Here is a 16,617-nt window from a genome sequence, read left to right on the forward strand (position 1 = left end):
GAGCCCTATTTGGGCACAGTGTGTGGCTCCTCCCCGTCTATAGACAATCCTGTGAGCGCAAGATAAATGCACCAATAGGAGTAGGGCTGCCCCTGAGGGGCGGGTAATGTTCTTTTACAGAGCACTGAGGGATACTGTGCTGGCGTTGCCAGGGTTACACAAACGCACAGGGGCATTCCTGCCCATACAGGGAGAAGCGGCAACTGCCAGTAACAAAGATGGCGGCGCGGGAGTGCGAGAAAGGAGTGCGCAGGCGGCTGGGGCGCGTAGGCGGTGAGTGCGGGAGCGCGCAAAGGGGGACGCGCAGCTGAAGCTGGTAGGAAGGAGGGAGCGCGCACGGGAGAGAGAGAAAGAAAGCGGGTAACGGGACCGGAGTCAGAGAGGAGGTGAGACCCCACCGGGGGCGTGTTATCTGTAACGGGGAGGGGCCTCAGGCTGTGTGTGTGTGTGTGTGTGTGTGTGTGTGTGTGGCACAGCTGGGATGTGTAGGTATGTGCTGTGCATCTGTGTGTGTGTGTGTGTGTGTATTGTGTGGGACATTGTGTGCAGGGAGCAATGCGCCGTGTGTCATTTATATATATATATATACAGGGTGCATTGTGTGTGTGTGTCACAGGAATTGTATATGTGTGTGTGTGCCATTTATTGTATATGTGTGTGTGTGTCACAGGAATTGTATATGTGTGTGTGTGTGCCATTTATTGTATATGTGTGTGTGTGTCACAGGAATTGTATATGTGTGTGTGTGTCACAGGAATTGTATATGTGTGTGTGTGTCACAGGAATTGTATATGTGTGTGTGTGTGCCATTTATTGTATATGTGTGTGTGTGTGCCACAGGAATTGTATATGTGTGTGTGTGCCATTTATTGTATATGTGTGTGTGTGCCACAGGAATTGTATATGTGTGTGTGTGTCACAGGAATTGTATATGTGTGTGTGTGTCATTTATTGTATATGTGTGTGTGTGTGTCACAGGAATTGTATATGTGTGTGTGTGTGCCATTTATTGTATATGTGTGTGTGTGTCACAGGAATTGTATATGTGTGTGTGTGTCACAGGAATTGTATATGTGTGTGTGTGTCACAGGAATTGTATATGTGTGTGTGTGTCATTTATTGTATATGTGTGTGTGTGTGTGTGTCACAGGAATTGTATATGTGTGTGTGTGTGCCATTTATTGTATATGTGTGTGTGTGTCACAGGAATTGTATATGTGTGTGTGTGTGCCATTTATTGTATATGTGTGTGTGTGTCACAGGAATTGTATATGTGTGTGTGTGTGCCATTTATTGTATATGTGTGTGTGTGTCACAGGAATTGTATATGTGTGTGTGTGTCATTTATTGTATATGTGTGTGTGTGTGTCACAGGAATTGTATATGTGTGTGTGTGTGTGCCATTTATTGTATATGTGTGTGTGTGTCACAGGAATTGTATATGTGTGTGTGTGTGCCATTTATTGTATATGTGTGTGTGTGTCACAGGAATTGTATATGTGTGTGTGTGTCACAGGAATTGTATATGTGTGTGTGTGTCATTTATTGTATATGTGTGTGTGTGTGTCACAGGAATTGTATATGTGTGTGTGTGTCACAGGAATTGTATATGTGTGTGTGTGTCATTTATTGTATATGTGTGTGTGTGTGTCACAGGAATTGTATATGTGTGTGTGTGTCACAGGAATTGTATATGTGTGTGTGTGTCATTTATTGTATATGTGTGTGTGTGTCACAGGAATTGTATATGTGTGTGTGTGTCACAGGAATTGTATATGTGTGTGTGTGTCATTTATTGTATATGTGTGTGTGTGTGTGTCACAGGAATTGTATATGTGTGTGTGTGTGTCATTTATTGTATATGTGTGTGTGTGTGTGCCATTTATTGTATGTGTGTGTGTGTCACAGGAATTGTATATGTGTGTGTGTGTCATTTATTGTATATGTGTGTGTGTGTCACAGGAATTGTATATGTGTGTGTGTGTCATTTATTGTATATGTGTGTGTGTGTCACAGGAATTGTATATGTGTGTGTGTGTCATTTATTGTATATGTGTGTGTGTGTGTGCCATTTATTGTATGTGTGTGTGTGTCACAGGAATTGTATATGTGTGTGTGTGTCATTTATTGTATATGTGTGTGTGTGTCACAGGAATTGTATATGTGTGTGTGTGTCATTTATTGTATATGTGTGTGTGTGTCACAGGAATTGTATATGTGTGTGTGTGTCATTTATTGTATATGTGTGTGTGTGTCACAGGAATTGTATATGTGTGTGTGTGTGTCACAGGAATTGTATATGTGTGTGTGTGTCACAGGAATTGTATATGTGTGTGTGTGTCACAGGAATTGTATATGTGTGTGTGTGTCACAGGAATTGTATATGTGTGTGTGTGTCATTTATTGTATATGTGTGTGTGTGTCACAGGAATTGTATATGTGTGTGTGTGTCACAGGAATTGTATATGTGTGTGTGTGTCACAGGAATTGTATATGTGTGTGTGTGTGTCACAGGAATTGTATATGTGTGTGTGTGTCACAGGAATTGTATATGTGTGTGTGTGTCACAGGAATTGTATATGTGTGTGTGTGTGCCATTTATTGTATATGTGTGTGTGTGTCACAGGAATTGTATATGTGTGTGTGTGTCACAGGAATTGTATATGTGTGTGTGTGTCACAGGAATTGTATATATGTGTGTGTGTCATTTATTGTATATGTGTGTGTGTGTCACAGGAATTGTATATGTGTGTGTGTGTCACAGGAATTGTATATATGTGTGTGTGTCATTTATTGTATATGTGTGTGTGTGTCACAGGAATTGTATATGTGTGTGTGTGTGTCACAGGAATTGTATATGTGTGTGTGTGTCACAGGAATTGTATATGTGTGTGTGTGTCACAGGAATTGTATATGTGTGTGTGTGTCACAGGAATTGTATATGTGTGTGTGTGTCACAGGAATTGTATATGTGTGTGTGTGTGTCATTTATTGTATATGTGTGTGTGTGTCACAGGAATTGTATATGTGTGTGTGTGTCACAGGAATTGTATATGTGTGTGTGTGTCACAGGAATTGTATATGTGTGTGTGTGTCACAGGAATTGTATATGTGTGTGTGTGTGTCACAAGAATTGTATATGTGTGTGTGTGTGTGTCACAGGAATTGTATATGTGTGTGTGTGTCACAGGAATTGTATATGTGTGTGTGTGTGCCATTTATTGTATATGTGTGTGTGTGTGCCATTTATTGTATATGTGTGTGTGTGTCACAGGAATTGTATATGTGTGTGTGTGTGCCATTTATTTTATATGTGTGTGTGTGTCACAGGAATTGTATATGTGTGTGTGTGTGCCATTTATTGTATATGTGTGTGTCACAGGAATTGTATATGTGTGTGTGTGCCATTTATTGTATATGTGTGTGTGTGTCACAGGAATTGTATATGTGTGTGTGTCACAGGAATTGTATATGTGTGTGTGTGTCACAGGAATTGTATATGTGTGTGTGTGCCATTTATTGTATATGTGTGTGTGTGTGCCACAGGAATTGTATATGTGTGTGTGTGTCACAGGAATTGTATATGTGTGTGTGTGTGTCACAGGAATTGTATATGTGTGTGTGTGTCACAGGAATTGTATATGTGTGTGTGTGTGTGTGTCACAGGAATTGTATATGTGTGTGTGTGCCATTTATTGTATATGTGTGTGTGTGTGTGCCACAGGAATTGTATATGTGTGTGTGTGTCACAGGAATTGTATATGTGTGTGTGTGTGTCACAGGAATTGTATATGTGTGTGTGTGTCACAGGAATTGTATATGTGTGTGTGTGCCATTTATTGTATATGTGTGTGTGTGTCACAGGAATTGTATATGTGTGTGTGTCACAGGAATTGTATATATGTGTGTGTGTGTGTCACAGGAATTGTATATGTGTGTGTGTGCCATTTATTGTATATGTGTGTGTGTGCCACAGGAATTGTATATGTGTGTGTGTGCCATTTATTGTATATGTGTGTGTGTGCCACAGGAATTGTATATGTGTGTGTGTGCCATTTATTGTATATGTGTGTGTGTGTCACAGGAATTGTATATGTGTGTGTGTGTCACAGGAATTGTATATGTGTGTGTGTGTCACAGGAATTGTATATGTGTGTGTGTGTCACAGGAATTGTATATGTGTGTGTGTGTCACAGGAATTGTATATGTGTGTGTGTGTCACAGGAATTGTATATGTGTGTGTGTGTGTCACAGGAATTGTATATGTGTGTGTGTCACAGGAATTGTATATGTGTGTGTGTCACAGGAATTGTATATGTGTGTGTGTGTCACAGGAATTGTATGTGTGTGTGTGTCACAGGAATTGTATGTGTGTGTGTGCCATTTATTGTATATGTGTGTGTGTGCCACAAGAATTGTATATGTGTGTGTGTGTCACAGGAATTGTATATGTGTGTGTGTCACAGGAATTGTATATGTGTGTGTGCCATTTATTGTATATGTGTGTGTGTGTGTGCCATTTATTGTATATGTGTGTGTGTGTCACAGGAATTGTATATGTGTGTGTGTGTCACAGGAATTGTATATGTGTGTGCCATTTATTGTATATGTGTGTGTGTGTCACAGGAATTGTATATGTGTGTGTGTGTCACAGGAATTGTATATGTGTGTGTGTGTCACAGGAATTGTATATGTGTGTGTGTGTCACAAGAATTGTATATGTGTGTGTGTGTGTGTCACAGGAATTGTATATGTGTGTGTGTGTCACAGGAATTGTATATGTGTGTGTGTGTGCCATTTATTGTATATGTGTGTGTGTGTGCCATTTATTGTATATGTGTGTGTGTGTCACAGGAATTGTATATGTGTGTGTGTGTGCCATTTATTTTATATGTGTGTGTGTGTCACAGGAATTGTATATGTGTGTGTGTGTGCCATTTATTGTATATGTGTGTGTCACAGGAATTGTATATGTGTGTGTCACAGGAATTGTATATGTGTGTGTGTGCCATTTATTGTATATGTGTGTGTGTGTCACAGGAATTGTATATGTGTGTGTGTCACAGGAATTGTATATGTGTGTGTGTGTCACAGGAATTGTATATGTGTGTGTGTGCCATTTATTGTATATGTGTGTGTGTGTGCCACAGGAATTGTATATGTGTGTGTGTGTCACAGGAATTGTATATGTGTGTGTGTGTGTCACAGGAATTGTATATGTGTGTGTGTGTCACAGGAATTGTATATGTGTGTGTGTGCCATTTATTGTATATGTGTGTGTGTGTCACAGGAATTGTATATGTGTGTGTGTCACAGGAATTGTATATATGTGTGTGTGTGTGTCACAGGAATTGTATATGTGTGTGTGTGCCATTTATTGTATATGTGTGTGTGTGCCACAGGAATTGTATATGTGTGTGTGTGCCATTTATTGTATATGTGTGTGTGTGCCACAGGAATTGTATATGTGTGTGTGTGCCATTTATTGTATATGTGTGTGTGTGTCACAGGAATTGTATATGTGTGTGTGTGTCACAGGAATTGTATATGTGTGTGTGTGTCACAGGAATTGTATATGTGTGTGTGTGTCACAGGAATTGTATATGTGTGTGTGTGTCACAGGAATTGTATATGTGTGTGTGTGTCACAGGAATTGTATATGTGTGTGTGTGTGTCACAGGAATTGTATATGTGTGTGTGTCACAGGAATTGTATATGTGTGTGTGTCACAGGAATTGTATATGTGTGTGTGTGTCACAGGAATTGTATGTGTGTGTGTGTCACAGGAATTGTATGTGTGTGTGTGCCATTTATTGTATATGTGTGTGTGTGCCACAAGAATTGTATATGTGTGTGTGTGTCACAGGAATTGTATATGTGTGTGTGTCACAGGAATTGTATATGTGTGTGTGCCATTTATTGTATATGTGTGTGTGTGTGTGCCATTTATTGTATATGTGTGTGTGTGTCACAGGAATTGTATATGTGTGTGTGTGTCACAGGAATTGTATATGTGTGTGCCATTTATTGTATATGTGTGTGTGTGTCACAGGAATTGTATATGTGTGTGTGTGTCACAGGAATTGTATATGTGTGTGTGTGCCATTTATTGTATATGTGTGTGTGTGTCACAGGAATTGTATATGTGTGTGCCATTTATTGTATATGTGTGTGTGTGTGTCACAGGAATTGTATATGTGTGTGTGTGTGTCACAGGAATTGTATATGTGTGTGTGTGTGTGCCATTTATTGTATATGTGTGTGTGTGTCACAGGAATTGTATATGTGTGTGTGTGTCACAGGAATTGTATATGTGTGTGTGTGTCACAGGAATTGTATATGTGTGTGTGTGTCACAGGAATTGTATATGTGTGTGTGTGTGCCATTTATTGTATATGTGTGTGTGTGTGTGTCACAGGAATTGTATATGTGTGTGTGTGTCACAGGAATTGTATATATGTGTGTGTGTCATTTATTGTATATGTGTGTGTGTGTCACAGGAATTGTATATGTGTGTGTGTGTCACAGGAATTGTATATGTGTGTGTGTGTCACAGGAATTGTATATGTGTGTGTGTGTCACAGGAATTGTATATGTGTGTGTGTGTCACAGGAATTGTATATGTGTGTGTGTGTCACAGAATTGTATATGTGTGTGTGTGTCACAGGAATTGTATATGTGTGTGTGTGTCACAGGAATTGTATATGTGTGTGTGTGTGTGTGCCATTTATTGTATATGTGTGTGTGTGTGCCATTTATTGTATATGTGTGTGTGTGTCACAGGAATTGTATATGTGTGTGTGTGTGTGCCATTTATTGTATATGTGTGTGTGTGTCACAGGAATTGTATATGTGTGTGTGTGTGTGTGCCATTTATTGTATATGTGTGTGTCACAGGAATTGTATATGTGTGTGTCACAGGAATTGTATATGTGTGTGTGTGCCATTTATTGTATATGTGTGTGTGTGTCACAGGAATTGTATATGTGTGTGTGTGTCACAGGAATTGTATATGTGTGTGTGTGTCACAGGAATTGTATATGTGTGTGTGTGTGTGTGTCACAGGAATTGTATATGTGTGTGTGTGCCATTTATTGTATATGTGTGTGTGTGCCACAGGAATTGTATATGTGTGTGTGTGTCACAGGAATTGTATATGTGTGTGTGTGTGTCACAGGAATTGTATATGTGTGTGTGTGTCACAGGAATTGTATATGTGTGTGTGTGTCACAGGAATTGTATATGTGTGTGTGTGCCATTTATTGTATATGTGTGTGTGTGTGCCACAGGAATTGTATATGTGTGTGTGTGTCACAGGAATTGTATATGTGTGTGTGTGTGTCACAGGAATTGTATATGTGTGTGTGTGTCACAGGAATTGTATATGTGTGTGTGTGTGTCACAGGAATTGTATATGTGTGTGTGTGTGTCACAGGAATTGTATATGTGTGTGTGTGCCATTTATTGTATATGTGTGTGTGTGTCACAGGAATTGTATATGTGTGTGTGTGCCATTTATTGTATATGTGTGTGTGTGCCACAGGAATTGTATATGTGTGTGTGTGCCATTTATTGTATATGTGTGTGTGTGCCACAGGAATTGTATATGTGTGTGTGTGCCATTTATTGTATATGTGTGTGTGTGCCACAGGAATTGTATATGTGTGTGTGTGCCATTTATTGTATATGTGTGTGTGTCACAGGAATTGTATATATGTGTGTGTGTGTGTCACAGGAATTGTATATGTGTGTGTGTGTGCCATTTATTGTATATGTGTGTGTGTGCCACAGGAATTGTATATGTGTGTGTGTGCCATTTATTGTAAATGTGTGTGTGTGTCACAGGAATTGTATATGTGTGTGTGTGTCATTTATTGTATATGTGTGTGTGTGTGTCACAGGAATTGTATATGTGTGTGTGTGTCATTTATTGTATATGTGTGTGTGTGTCACAGGAATTGTATATGTGTGTGTGTGTCATTTATTGTATATGTGTGTGTGTGTGTGTCACAGGAATTGTATATGTGTGTGTGTGTGTGTCACAGGAATTGTATATGTGTGTGTGTGTCACAGGAATTGTATATGTGTGTGTGTGTCACAGGAATTGTATATGTGTGTGTGTGTCACAGGAATTGTATATGTGTGTGTGTGTCATTTATTGTATATGTGTGTGTGTGTCACAGGAATTGTATATGTGTGTGTGTGTCACAGGAATTGTATATGTGTGTGTGTGTCACAGGAATTGTATATGTGTGTGTGTGTGTCACAGGAATTGTATATGTGTGTGTGTGTCACAGGAATTGTATATGTGTGTGTGTGTGTCACAGGAATTGTATATGTGTGTGTGTTTGCCATTTATTGTATATGTGTGTGTGTGTCACAGGAATTGTATATGTGTGTGTGTGTCACAGGAATTGTATATGTGTGTGTGTGTCACAGGAATTGTATATATGTGTGTGTGTCATTTATTGTATATGTGTGTGTGTGTCACAGGAATTGTATATGTGTGTGTGTGTGCCATTTATTGTATATGTGTGTGTCACAGGAATTGTATATGTGTGTGTGTGTCACAGGAATTGTATATGTGTGTGTGTGTCACAGGAATTGTATATGTGTGTGTGTGTCACAGGAATTGTATATGTGTGTGTGTGTCACAAGAATTGTATATGTGTGTGTGTGTCACAGGAATTGTATATGTGTGTGTGTGTCACAGGAATTGTATATGTGTGTGTGTGTCATTTATTGTATATGTGTGTGTGTGTCACAGGAATTGTATATGTGTGTGTGTGTGTCACAGGAATTGTATATGTGTGTGTGTGTCACAGGAATTGTATATGTGTGTGTGTGTCATTTATTGTATATGTGTGTGTGTGTCACAGGAATTGTATATGTGTGTGTGTGTCACAGGAATTGTATATGTGTGTGTGTGTCATTTATTGTATATGTGTGTGTGTGTGTCACAGGAATTGTATATGTGTGTCACAGGAATTGTATATGTGTGTGTGTGTCACAGGAATTGTATATGTGTGTGTGTGTCACAGGAATTGTATATGTGTGTGTGTGTCACAGGAATTGTATATGTGTGTGTGTGTGCCATTTATTGTATATGTGTGTGTCACAGGAATTGTATATGTGTGTGTGTGTCACAGGAATTGTATATGTGTGTGTGTGTCACAGGAATTGTATATGTGTGTGTGTGTCACAGGAATTGTATATGTGTGTGTGTGTCACAAGAATTGTATATGTGTGTGTGTGTCACAGGAATTGTATATGTGTGTGTGTGTCACAGGAATTGTATATGTGTGTGTGTGTCACAGGAATTGTATATATGTGTGTGTGTCATTTATTGTATATGTGTGTGTGTGCCACAGGAATTGTATATGTGTGTGTGTGTCACAGGAATTGTATATGTGTGTGTGTGTCACAGGAATTGTATATGTGTGTGTGTGTCACAGGAATTGTATATGTGTGTGTGTGTGTCACAGGAATTGTATATGTGTGTGTGTGTCACAGGAATTGTATATGTGTGTGTGTGTCACAGGAATTGTATATGTGTGTGTGTGTGCCATTTATTGTATATGTGTGTGTCACAGGAATTGTATATGTGTGTGTGTGTCACAGGAATTGTATATGTGTGTGTGTGTCACAGGAATTGTATATGTGTGTGTGTGTCACAGGAATTGTATATGTGTGTGTGTGTCACAGGAATTGTATATGTGTGTGTGTGTCACAAGAATTGTATATGTGTGTGTGTGTCACAGGAATTGTATATGTGTGTGTGTGTCACAGGAATTGTATATGTGTGTGTGTGTGCCATTTATTGTATATGTGTGTGTGTGTGCCATTTATTGTATATGTGTGTGTGTGTCACAGGAATTGTATATGTGTGTGTGTGTGTGCCATTTATTGTATATGTGTGTGTGTGTCACAGGAATTGTATATGTGTGTGTGTGTGCCATTTATTGTATATGTGTGTGTCACAGGAATTGTATATGTGTGTGTCACAGGAATTGTATATGTGTGTGTGTGCCATTTATTGTATATGTGTGTGTGTGTCACAGGAATTGTATATGTGTGTGTGTCACAGGAATTGTATATGTGTGTGTGTGTGTGTGTGTCACAGGAATTGTATATGTGTGTGTGTGCCATTTATTGTATATGTGTGTGTGTGCCACAGGAATTGTATATGTGTGTGTGTGTCACAGGAATTGTATATGTGTGTGTGTGTCACAGGAATTGTATATGTGTGTGTGTGTGCCACAGGAATTGTATATGTGTGTGTGTGTCACAGGAATTGTATATGTGTGTGTGTGTGTCACAGGAATTGTATATGTGTGTGTGTGTCACAGGAATTGTATATGTGTGTGTGTGTGTGTGTCACAGGAATTGTATATGTGTGTGTGTGCCATTTATTGTATATGTGTGTGTGTGCCACAGGAATTGTATATGTGTGTGTGTGTCACAGGAATTGTATATGTGTGTGTGTGTGTCACAGGAATTGTATATGTGTGTGTGTGTCACAGGAATTGTATATGTGTGTGTGTGTGTCACAGGAATTGTATATGTGTGTGTGTGCCATTTATTGTATATGTGTGTGTGTGTCACAGGAATTGTATATGTGTGTGTGTGCCATTTATTGTATATGTGTGTGTGTGCCACAGGAATTGTATATGTGTGTGTGTGCCATTTATTGTATATGTGTGTGTGTGCCACAGGAATTGTATATGTGTGTGTGTGCCATTTATTGTATATGTGTGTGTGTGCCACAGGAATTGTATATGTGTGTGTGTGCCATTTATTGTATATGTGTGTGTGTCACAGGAATTGTATATATGTGTGTGTGTGTCACAGGAATTGTATATGTGTGTGTGTGCCATTTATTGTATATGTGTGTGTGTGCCACAGGAATTGTATATGTGTGTGTGTGCCATTTATTGTAAATGTGTGTGTGTGTCACAGGAATTGTATATGTGTGTGTGTGTCATTTATTGTATATGTGTGTGTGTGTCACAGGAATTGTATATGTGTGTGTGTGTCATTTATTGTATATGTGTGTGTGTGCCACAGGAATTGTATATGTGTGTGTGTGCCATTTATTGTATATGTGTGTGTGTCACAGGAATTGTATATGTGTGTGTGTGTGTCACAGGAATTGTATATGTGTGTGTGTGTCACAGGAATTGTATATGTGTGTGTGTGCCATTTATTGTATATGTGTGTGTGTGTCACAGGAATTGTATATGTGTGTGTGTGTGTCACAGGAATTGTATATGTGTGTGTGTGTCACAGGAATTGTATATGTGTGTGTGTGTCATTTATTGTATATGTGTGTGTGTGTCACAGGAATTGTATATGTGTGTGTGTGTGTCACAGGAATTGTATATGTGTGTGTGTGTCACAGGAATTGTATATGTGTGTGTGTGTCACAGGAATTGTATATGTGTGTGTGTGTCACAGGAATTGTATATGTGTGTGTGTGTCATTTATTGTATATGTGTGTGTGTGTCACAGGAATTGTATATGTGTGTGTGTGTCACAGGAATTGTATATGTGTGTGTGTGTCACAGGAATTGTATATGTGTGTGTGTGTGTCACAGGAATTGTATATGTGTGTGTGTGTCACAGGAATTGTATATGTGTGTGTGTGTGTCACAGGAATTGTATATGTGTGTGTGTGTGCCATTTATTGTATATGTGTGTGTGTGTCACAGGAATTGTATATGTGTGTGTGTGTCACAGGAATTGTATATGTGTGTGTGTGTCACAGGAATTGTATATGTGTGTGTGTGTCACAGGAATTGTATATGTGTGTGTGTGTGTCACAGGAATTGTATATGTGTGTGTGTGTCACAGGAATTGTATATGTGTGTGTGTGTCACAGGAATTGTATATGTGTGTGTGTGTCACAGGAATTGTATATGTGTGTGTGTGTCACAGGAATTGTATATATGTGTGTGTGTCATTTATTGTATATGTGTGTGTGTGTCACAGGAATTGTATATGTGTGTGTGTGTGCCATTTATTGTATATGTGTGTGTCACAGGAATTGTATATGTGTGTGTGTGTCACAGGAATTGTATATGTGTGTGTGTGTCACAGGAATTGTATATGTGTGTGTGTGTCACAGGAATTGTATATGTGTGTGTGTGTCACAGGAATTGTATATGTGTGTGTGTGTGCCATTTATTGTATATGTGTGTGTCACAGGAATTGTATATGTGTGTGTGTGTCACAGGAATTGTATATGTGTGTGTGTGTCACAGGAATTGTATATGTGTGTGTGTGTCACAGGAATTGTATATGTGTGTGTGTGTCACAAGAATTGTATATGTGTGTGTGTGTCACAGGAATTGTATATGTGTGTGTGTGTCACAGGAATTGTATATGTGTGTGTGTGTCACAGGAATTGTATATATGTGTGTGTGTCATTTATTGTATATGTGTGTGTGTGCCACAGGAATTGTATATGTGTGTGTGTGTCACAGGAATTGTATATGTGTGTGTGTGTCACAGGAATTGTATATGTGTGTGTGTGTCACAGGAATTGTATATGTGTGTGTGTGTGTCACAGGAATTGTATATGTGTGTGTGTGTGTCACAGGAATTGTATATGTGTGTGTGTGTCACAGGAATTGTATATGTGTGTGTGTGTGCCATTTATTGTATATGTGTGTGTCACAGGAATTGTATATGTGTGTGTGTGTCACAGGAATTGTATATGTGTGTGTGTGTCACAGGAATTGTATATGTGTGTGTGTGTCACAGGAATTGTATATGTGTGTGTGTGTGTCACAAGAATTGTATATGTGTGTGTGTGTCACAGGAATTGTATATGTGTGTGTGTGTCACAGGAATTGTATATGTGTGTGTGTGTGCCATTTATTGTATATGTGTGTGTGTGTGCCATTTATTGTATATGTGTGTGTGTGTCACAGGAATTGTATATGTGTGTGTCACAGGAATTGTATATGTGTGTGTCACAGGAATTGTATATGTGTGTGTCACAGGAATTGTATATGTGTGTGTGTGTGCCATTTATTGTATATGTGTGTGTGTGTGCCATTTATTGTATATGTGTGTGTGTGTCACAGGAATTGTATATGTGTGTGTCACAGTAATTGTATATGTGTGTGTCACAGGAATTGTATATGTGTGTGTGTGCCATTTATTGTATATGTGTGTGTGTGTCACAGGAATTGTATATGTGTGTGTGTCACAGGAATTGTATATGTGTGTGTGTGTCACAGGAATTGTATATGTGTGTGTGTGCCATTTATTGTATATGTGTGTGTGTGTGCCACAGGAATTGTATATGTGTGTGTGTGTCACAGGAATTGTATATGTGTGTGTGTGTGTCACAGGAATTGTATATGTGTGTGTGTGTCACAGGAATTGTATATGTGTGTGTGTGTGTGTGTCACAGGAATTGTATATGTGTGTGTGTGCCATTTATTGTATATGTGTGTGTGTGCCACAGGAATTGTATATGTGTGTGTGTGTCACAGGAATTGTATATGTGTGTGTGTGTGTCACAGGAATTGTATATGTGTGTGTGTGTCACAGGAATTGTATATGTGTGTGTGTGCCATTTATTGTATATGTGTGTGTGTGTCACAGGAATTGTATATGTGTGTGTGTCACAGGAATTGTATATATGTGTGTGTGTGTGTGTCACAGGAATTGTATATGTGTGTGTGTGCCATTTATTGTATATGTGTGTGTGTGCCACAGGAATTGTATATGTGTGTGTGTGTGCCATTTATTGTATATGTGTGTGTGTGCCACAGGAATTGTATATGTGTGTGTGTGCCATTTATTGTATATGTGTGTGTGTGTCACAGGAATTGTATATGTGTGTGTGTGTGTCACAGGAATTGTATATGTGTGTGTGTGTGTCACAGGAATTGTATATGTGTGTGTGTGTCACAGGAATTGTATATGTGTGTGTGTGTCACAGGAATTGTATATGTGTGTGTGTGTGTCACAGGAATTGTATATGTGTGTGTGTGTCACAGGAATTGTATATGTGTGTGTGTCACAGGAATTGTATATGTGTGTGTGTGTCACAGGAATTATATGTGTGTGTGTGTCACAGGAATTGTATGTGTGTGTGTGTCACAGGAATTGTATATGTGTGTGTGTCACAGGAATTGTATATGTGTGTGTGCCATTTATTGTATATGTGTGTGTGTGCCACAAGAATTGTATATCTGTGTGTGTGTCACAGGAATTGTATATGTGTGTGTGTCACAGGAATTGTATATGTGTGTGTGCCATTTATTGTATATGTGTGTGTGTGTGCCATTTATTGTATATGTGTGTGTGTGTCACAGGAATTGTATATGTGTGTGTGTGTCACAGGAATTGTATATGTGTGTGCCATTTATTGTATATGTGTGTGTGTGTCACAGGAATTGTATATGTGTGTGTGTGTCACAGGAATTGTATATGTGTGTGTGTGCCATTTATTGTATATGTGTGTGTGTGTCACAGGAATTGTATATGTGTGTGTGTGTGTCACAGGAATTGTATATGTGTGTGTGTGTGCCATTTATTGTATATGTGTGTGTGTGTCACAGGAATTGTATATGTGTGTGTGTGTCACAGGAATTGTATATGTGTGTGTGTGTCACAGGAATTGTATATGTGTGTGTGTGTCACAGGAATTGTATATGTGTGTGTGTGTGCCATTTATTGTATATGTGTGTGTGTGTGTGTCACAGGAATTGTATATGTGTGTGTGTGTCACAGGAATTGTATATATGTGTGTGTGTCATTTATTGTATATGTGTGTGTGTGTCACAGGAATTGTATATGTGTGTGTGTGTCACAGGAATTGTATATGTGTGTGTGTGTCACAGGAATTGTATATGTGTGTGTGTGTCACAGGAATTGTATATGTGTGTGTGTGTCACAGGAATTGTATATGTGTGTGTGTGTCACAAGAATTGTATATGTGTGTGTGTGTCACAGGAATTGTATATGTGTGTGTGTGTCACAGGAATTGTATATGTGTGTGTGTGTGCCATTTATTGTATATGTGTGTGTGTGTGCCATTTATTGTATATGTGTGTGTGTGTCACAGGAATTGTATATGTGTGTGTGTGTGTGCCATTTATTGTATATGTGTGTGTGTGTCACAGGAATTGTATATGTGTGTGTGTGTGCCATTTATTGTATATGTGTGTGTCACAGGAATTGTATATGTGTGTGTCACAGGAATTGTATATGTGTGTGTGTGCCATTTATTGTATATGTGTGTGTGTGTCACAGGAATTGTATATGTGTGTGTGTCACAGGAATTGTATATGTGTGTGTGTGTGTGTGTCACAGGAATTGTATATGTGTGTGTGTGCCATTTATTGTATATGTGTGGTGTGTGCCACAGGAATTGTATATGTGTGTGTGTGTCACAGGAATTGTATATGTGTGTGTGTGTCACAGGAATTGTATATGTGTGTGTGTGTGTGTGTCACAGGAATTGTATATGTGTGTGTGTGCCACAGGAATTGTATATGTGTGTGTGTGTCACAGGAATTGTATATGTGTGTGTGTGTGTCACAGGAATTGTATATGTGTGTGTGTGTCACAGGAATTGTATATGTGTGTGTGTGTGTCACAGGAATTGTATATGTGTGTGTGTGCCATTTATTGTATATGTGTGTGTGTGTCACAGGAATTGTATATGTGTGTGTGTGCCATTTATTGTATATGTGTGTGTGTGCCACAGGAATTGTATATGTGTGTGTGTGCCATTTATTGTATATGTGTGTGTGTGCCACAGGAATTGTATATGTGTGTGTGTGCCATTTATTGTATATGTGTGTGTGTGTGCCATTTATTGTATATGTGTGTGTGTGCCACAGGAATTGTATATGTGTGTGTGTGCCATTTATTGTATATGTGTGTGTGTCACAGGAATTGTATATATGTGTGTGTGTGTGTCACAGGAATTGTATATGTGTGTGTGTGCCATTTATTGTATATGTGTGTGTGTGTCACAGGAATTGTATATGTGTGTGTGTGCCATTTATTGTATATGTGTGTGTGTGCCATTTATTGTATATGTGTGTGTGTGCCATTTATTGTATATGTGTGTGTGTGCCACAGGAATTGTATATGTGTGTGTGTGCCATTTATTGTATATGTGTGTGTGTGCCACAGGAATTGTATATGTGTGTGTGTGCCATTTATTGTATATGTGTGTGTGTGTGTCACAGGAATTGTATATGTGTGTGTGTGCCATTTATTGTATATGTGTGTGTGTGTCACAGGAATTGTATATGTGTGTGTGTCACAGGAATTGTATATGTGTGTGTGTGTGTGTGTCACAGGAATTGTATATGTGTGTGTGTGCCATTTATTGTATATGTGTGTGTGTGTCACAGGAATTGTATATGTGTGTGTGTGTCACAGGAATTGTATATGTGTGTGTGTGTCACAGGAATTGTATATGTGTGTGTGTGTCACAGGAATTGTATATGTGTGTGTGTGTCACAGGAATTGTATATGTGTGTGTGTGTGTCACAGGAATTGTATATGTGTGTGTGTCACAGGAATTGTATATGTGTGTGTGTCACAGGAATTGTATATGTGTGTGTGTGTCACAGGAATTGT

General features: G+C 38.8%; 1 protein-coding gene across 7 annotated transcripts in view; it reads left to right on the forward strand.

Moving 5' to 3' along the window:
• Positions 1–271: 271 nt before the first annotated feature.
• dtnb (dystrobrevin beta) overlaps positions 272–16,617 on the forward strand; it is a 108,020-nt gene continuing 91,674 nt past the window's right edge. For 4 of the 7 annotated variants that reach the window (XM_031901904.1, XM_031901907.1, XM_031901906.1 and 1 more), the window contains exon 1: positions 272–386. The gene's annotated coding sequence lies outside the window, so the exon portion shown is untranslated. The remainder of the gene's footprint in view (positions 387–16,617) is intronic. The other 3 variants (XM_031901905.1, XM_031901908.1, XM_031901910.1) reach the window with 1 other exon arrangement.

Source organism: Xenopus tropicalis, chromosome 5 (assembly GCF_000004195.4).
Source record: "Xenopus tropicalis strain Nigerian chromosome 5, UCB_Xtro_10.0, whole genome shotgun sequence".
NCBI lineage: Eukaryota > Metazoa > Chordata > Amphibia > Anura > Pipidae > Xenopus > Xenopus tropicalis.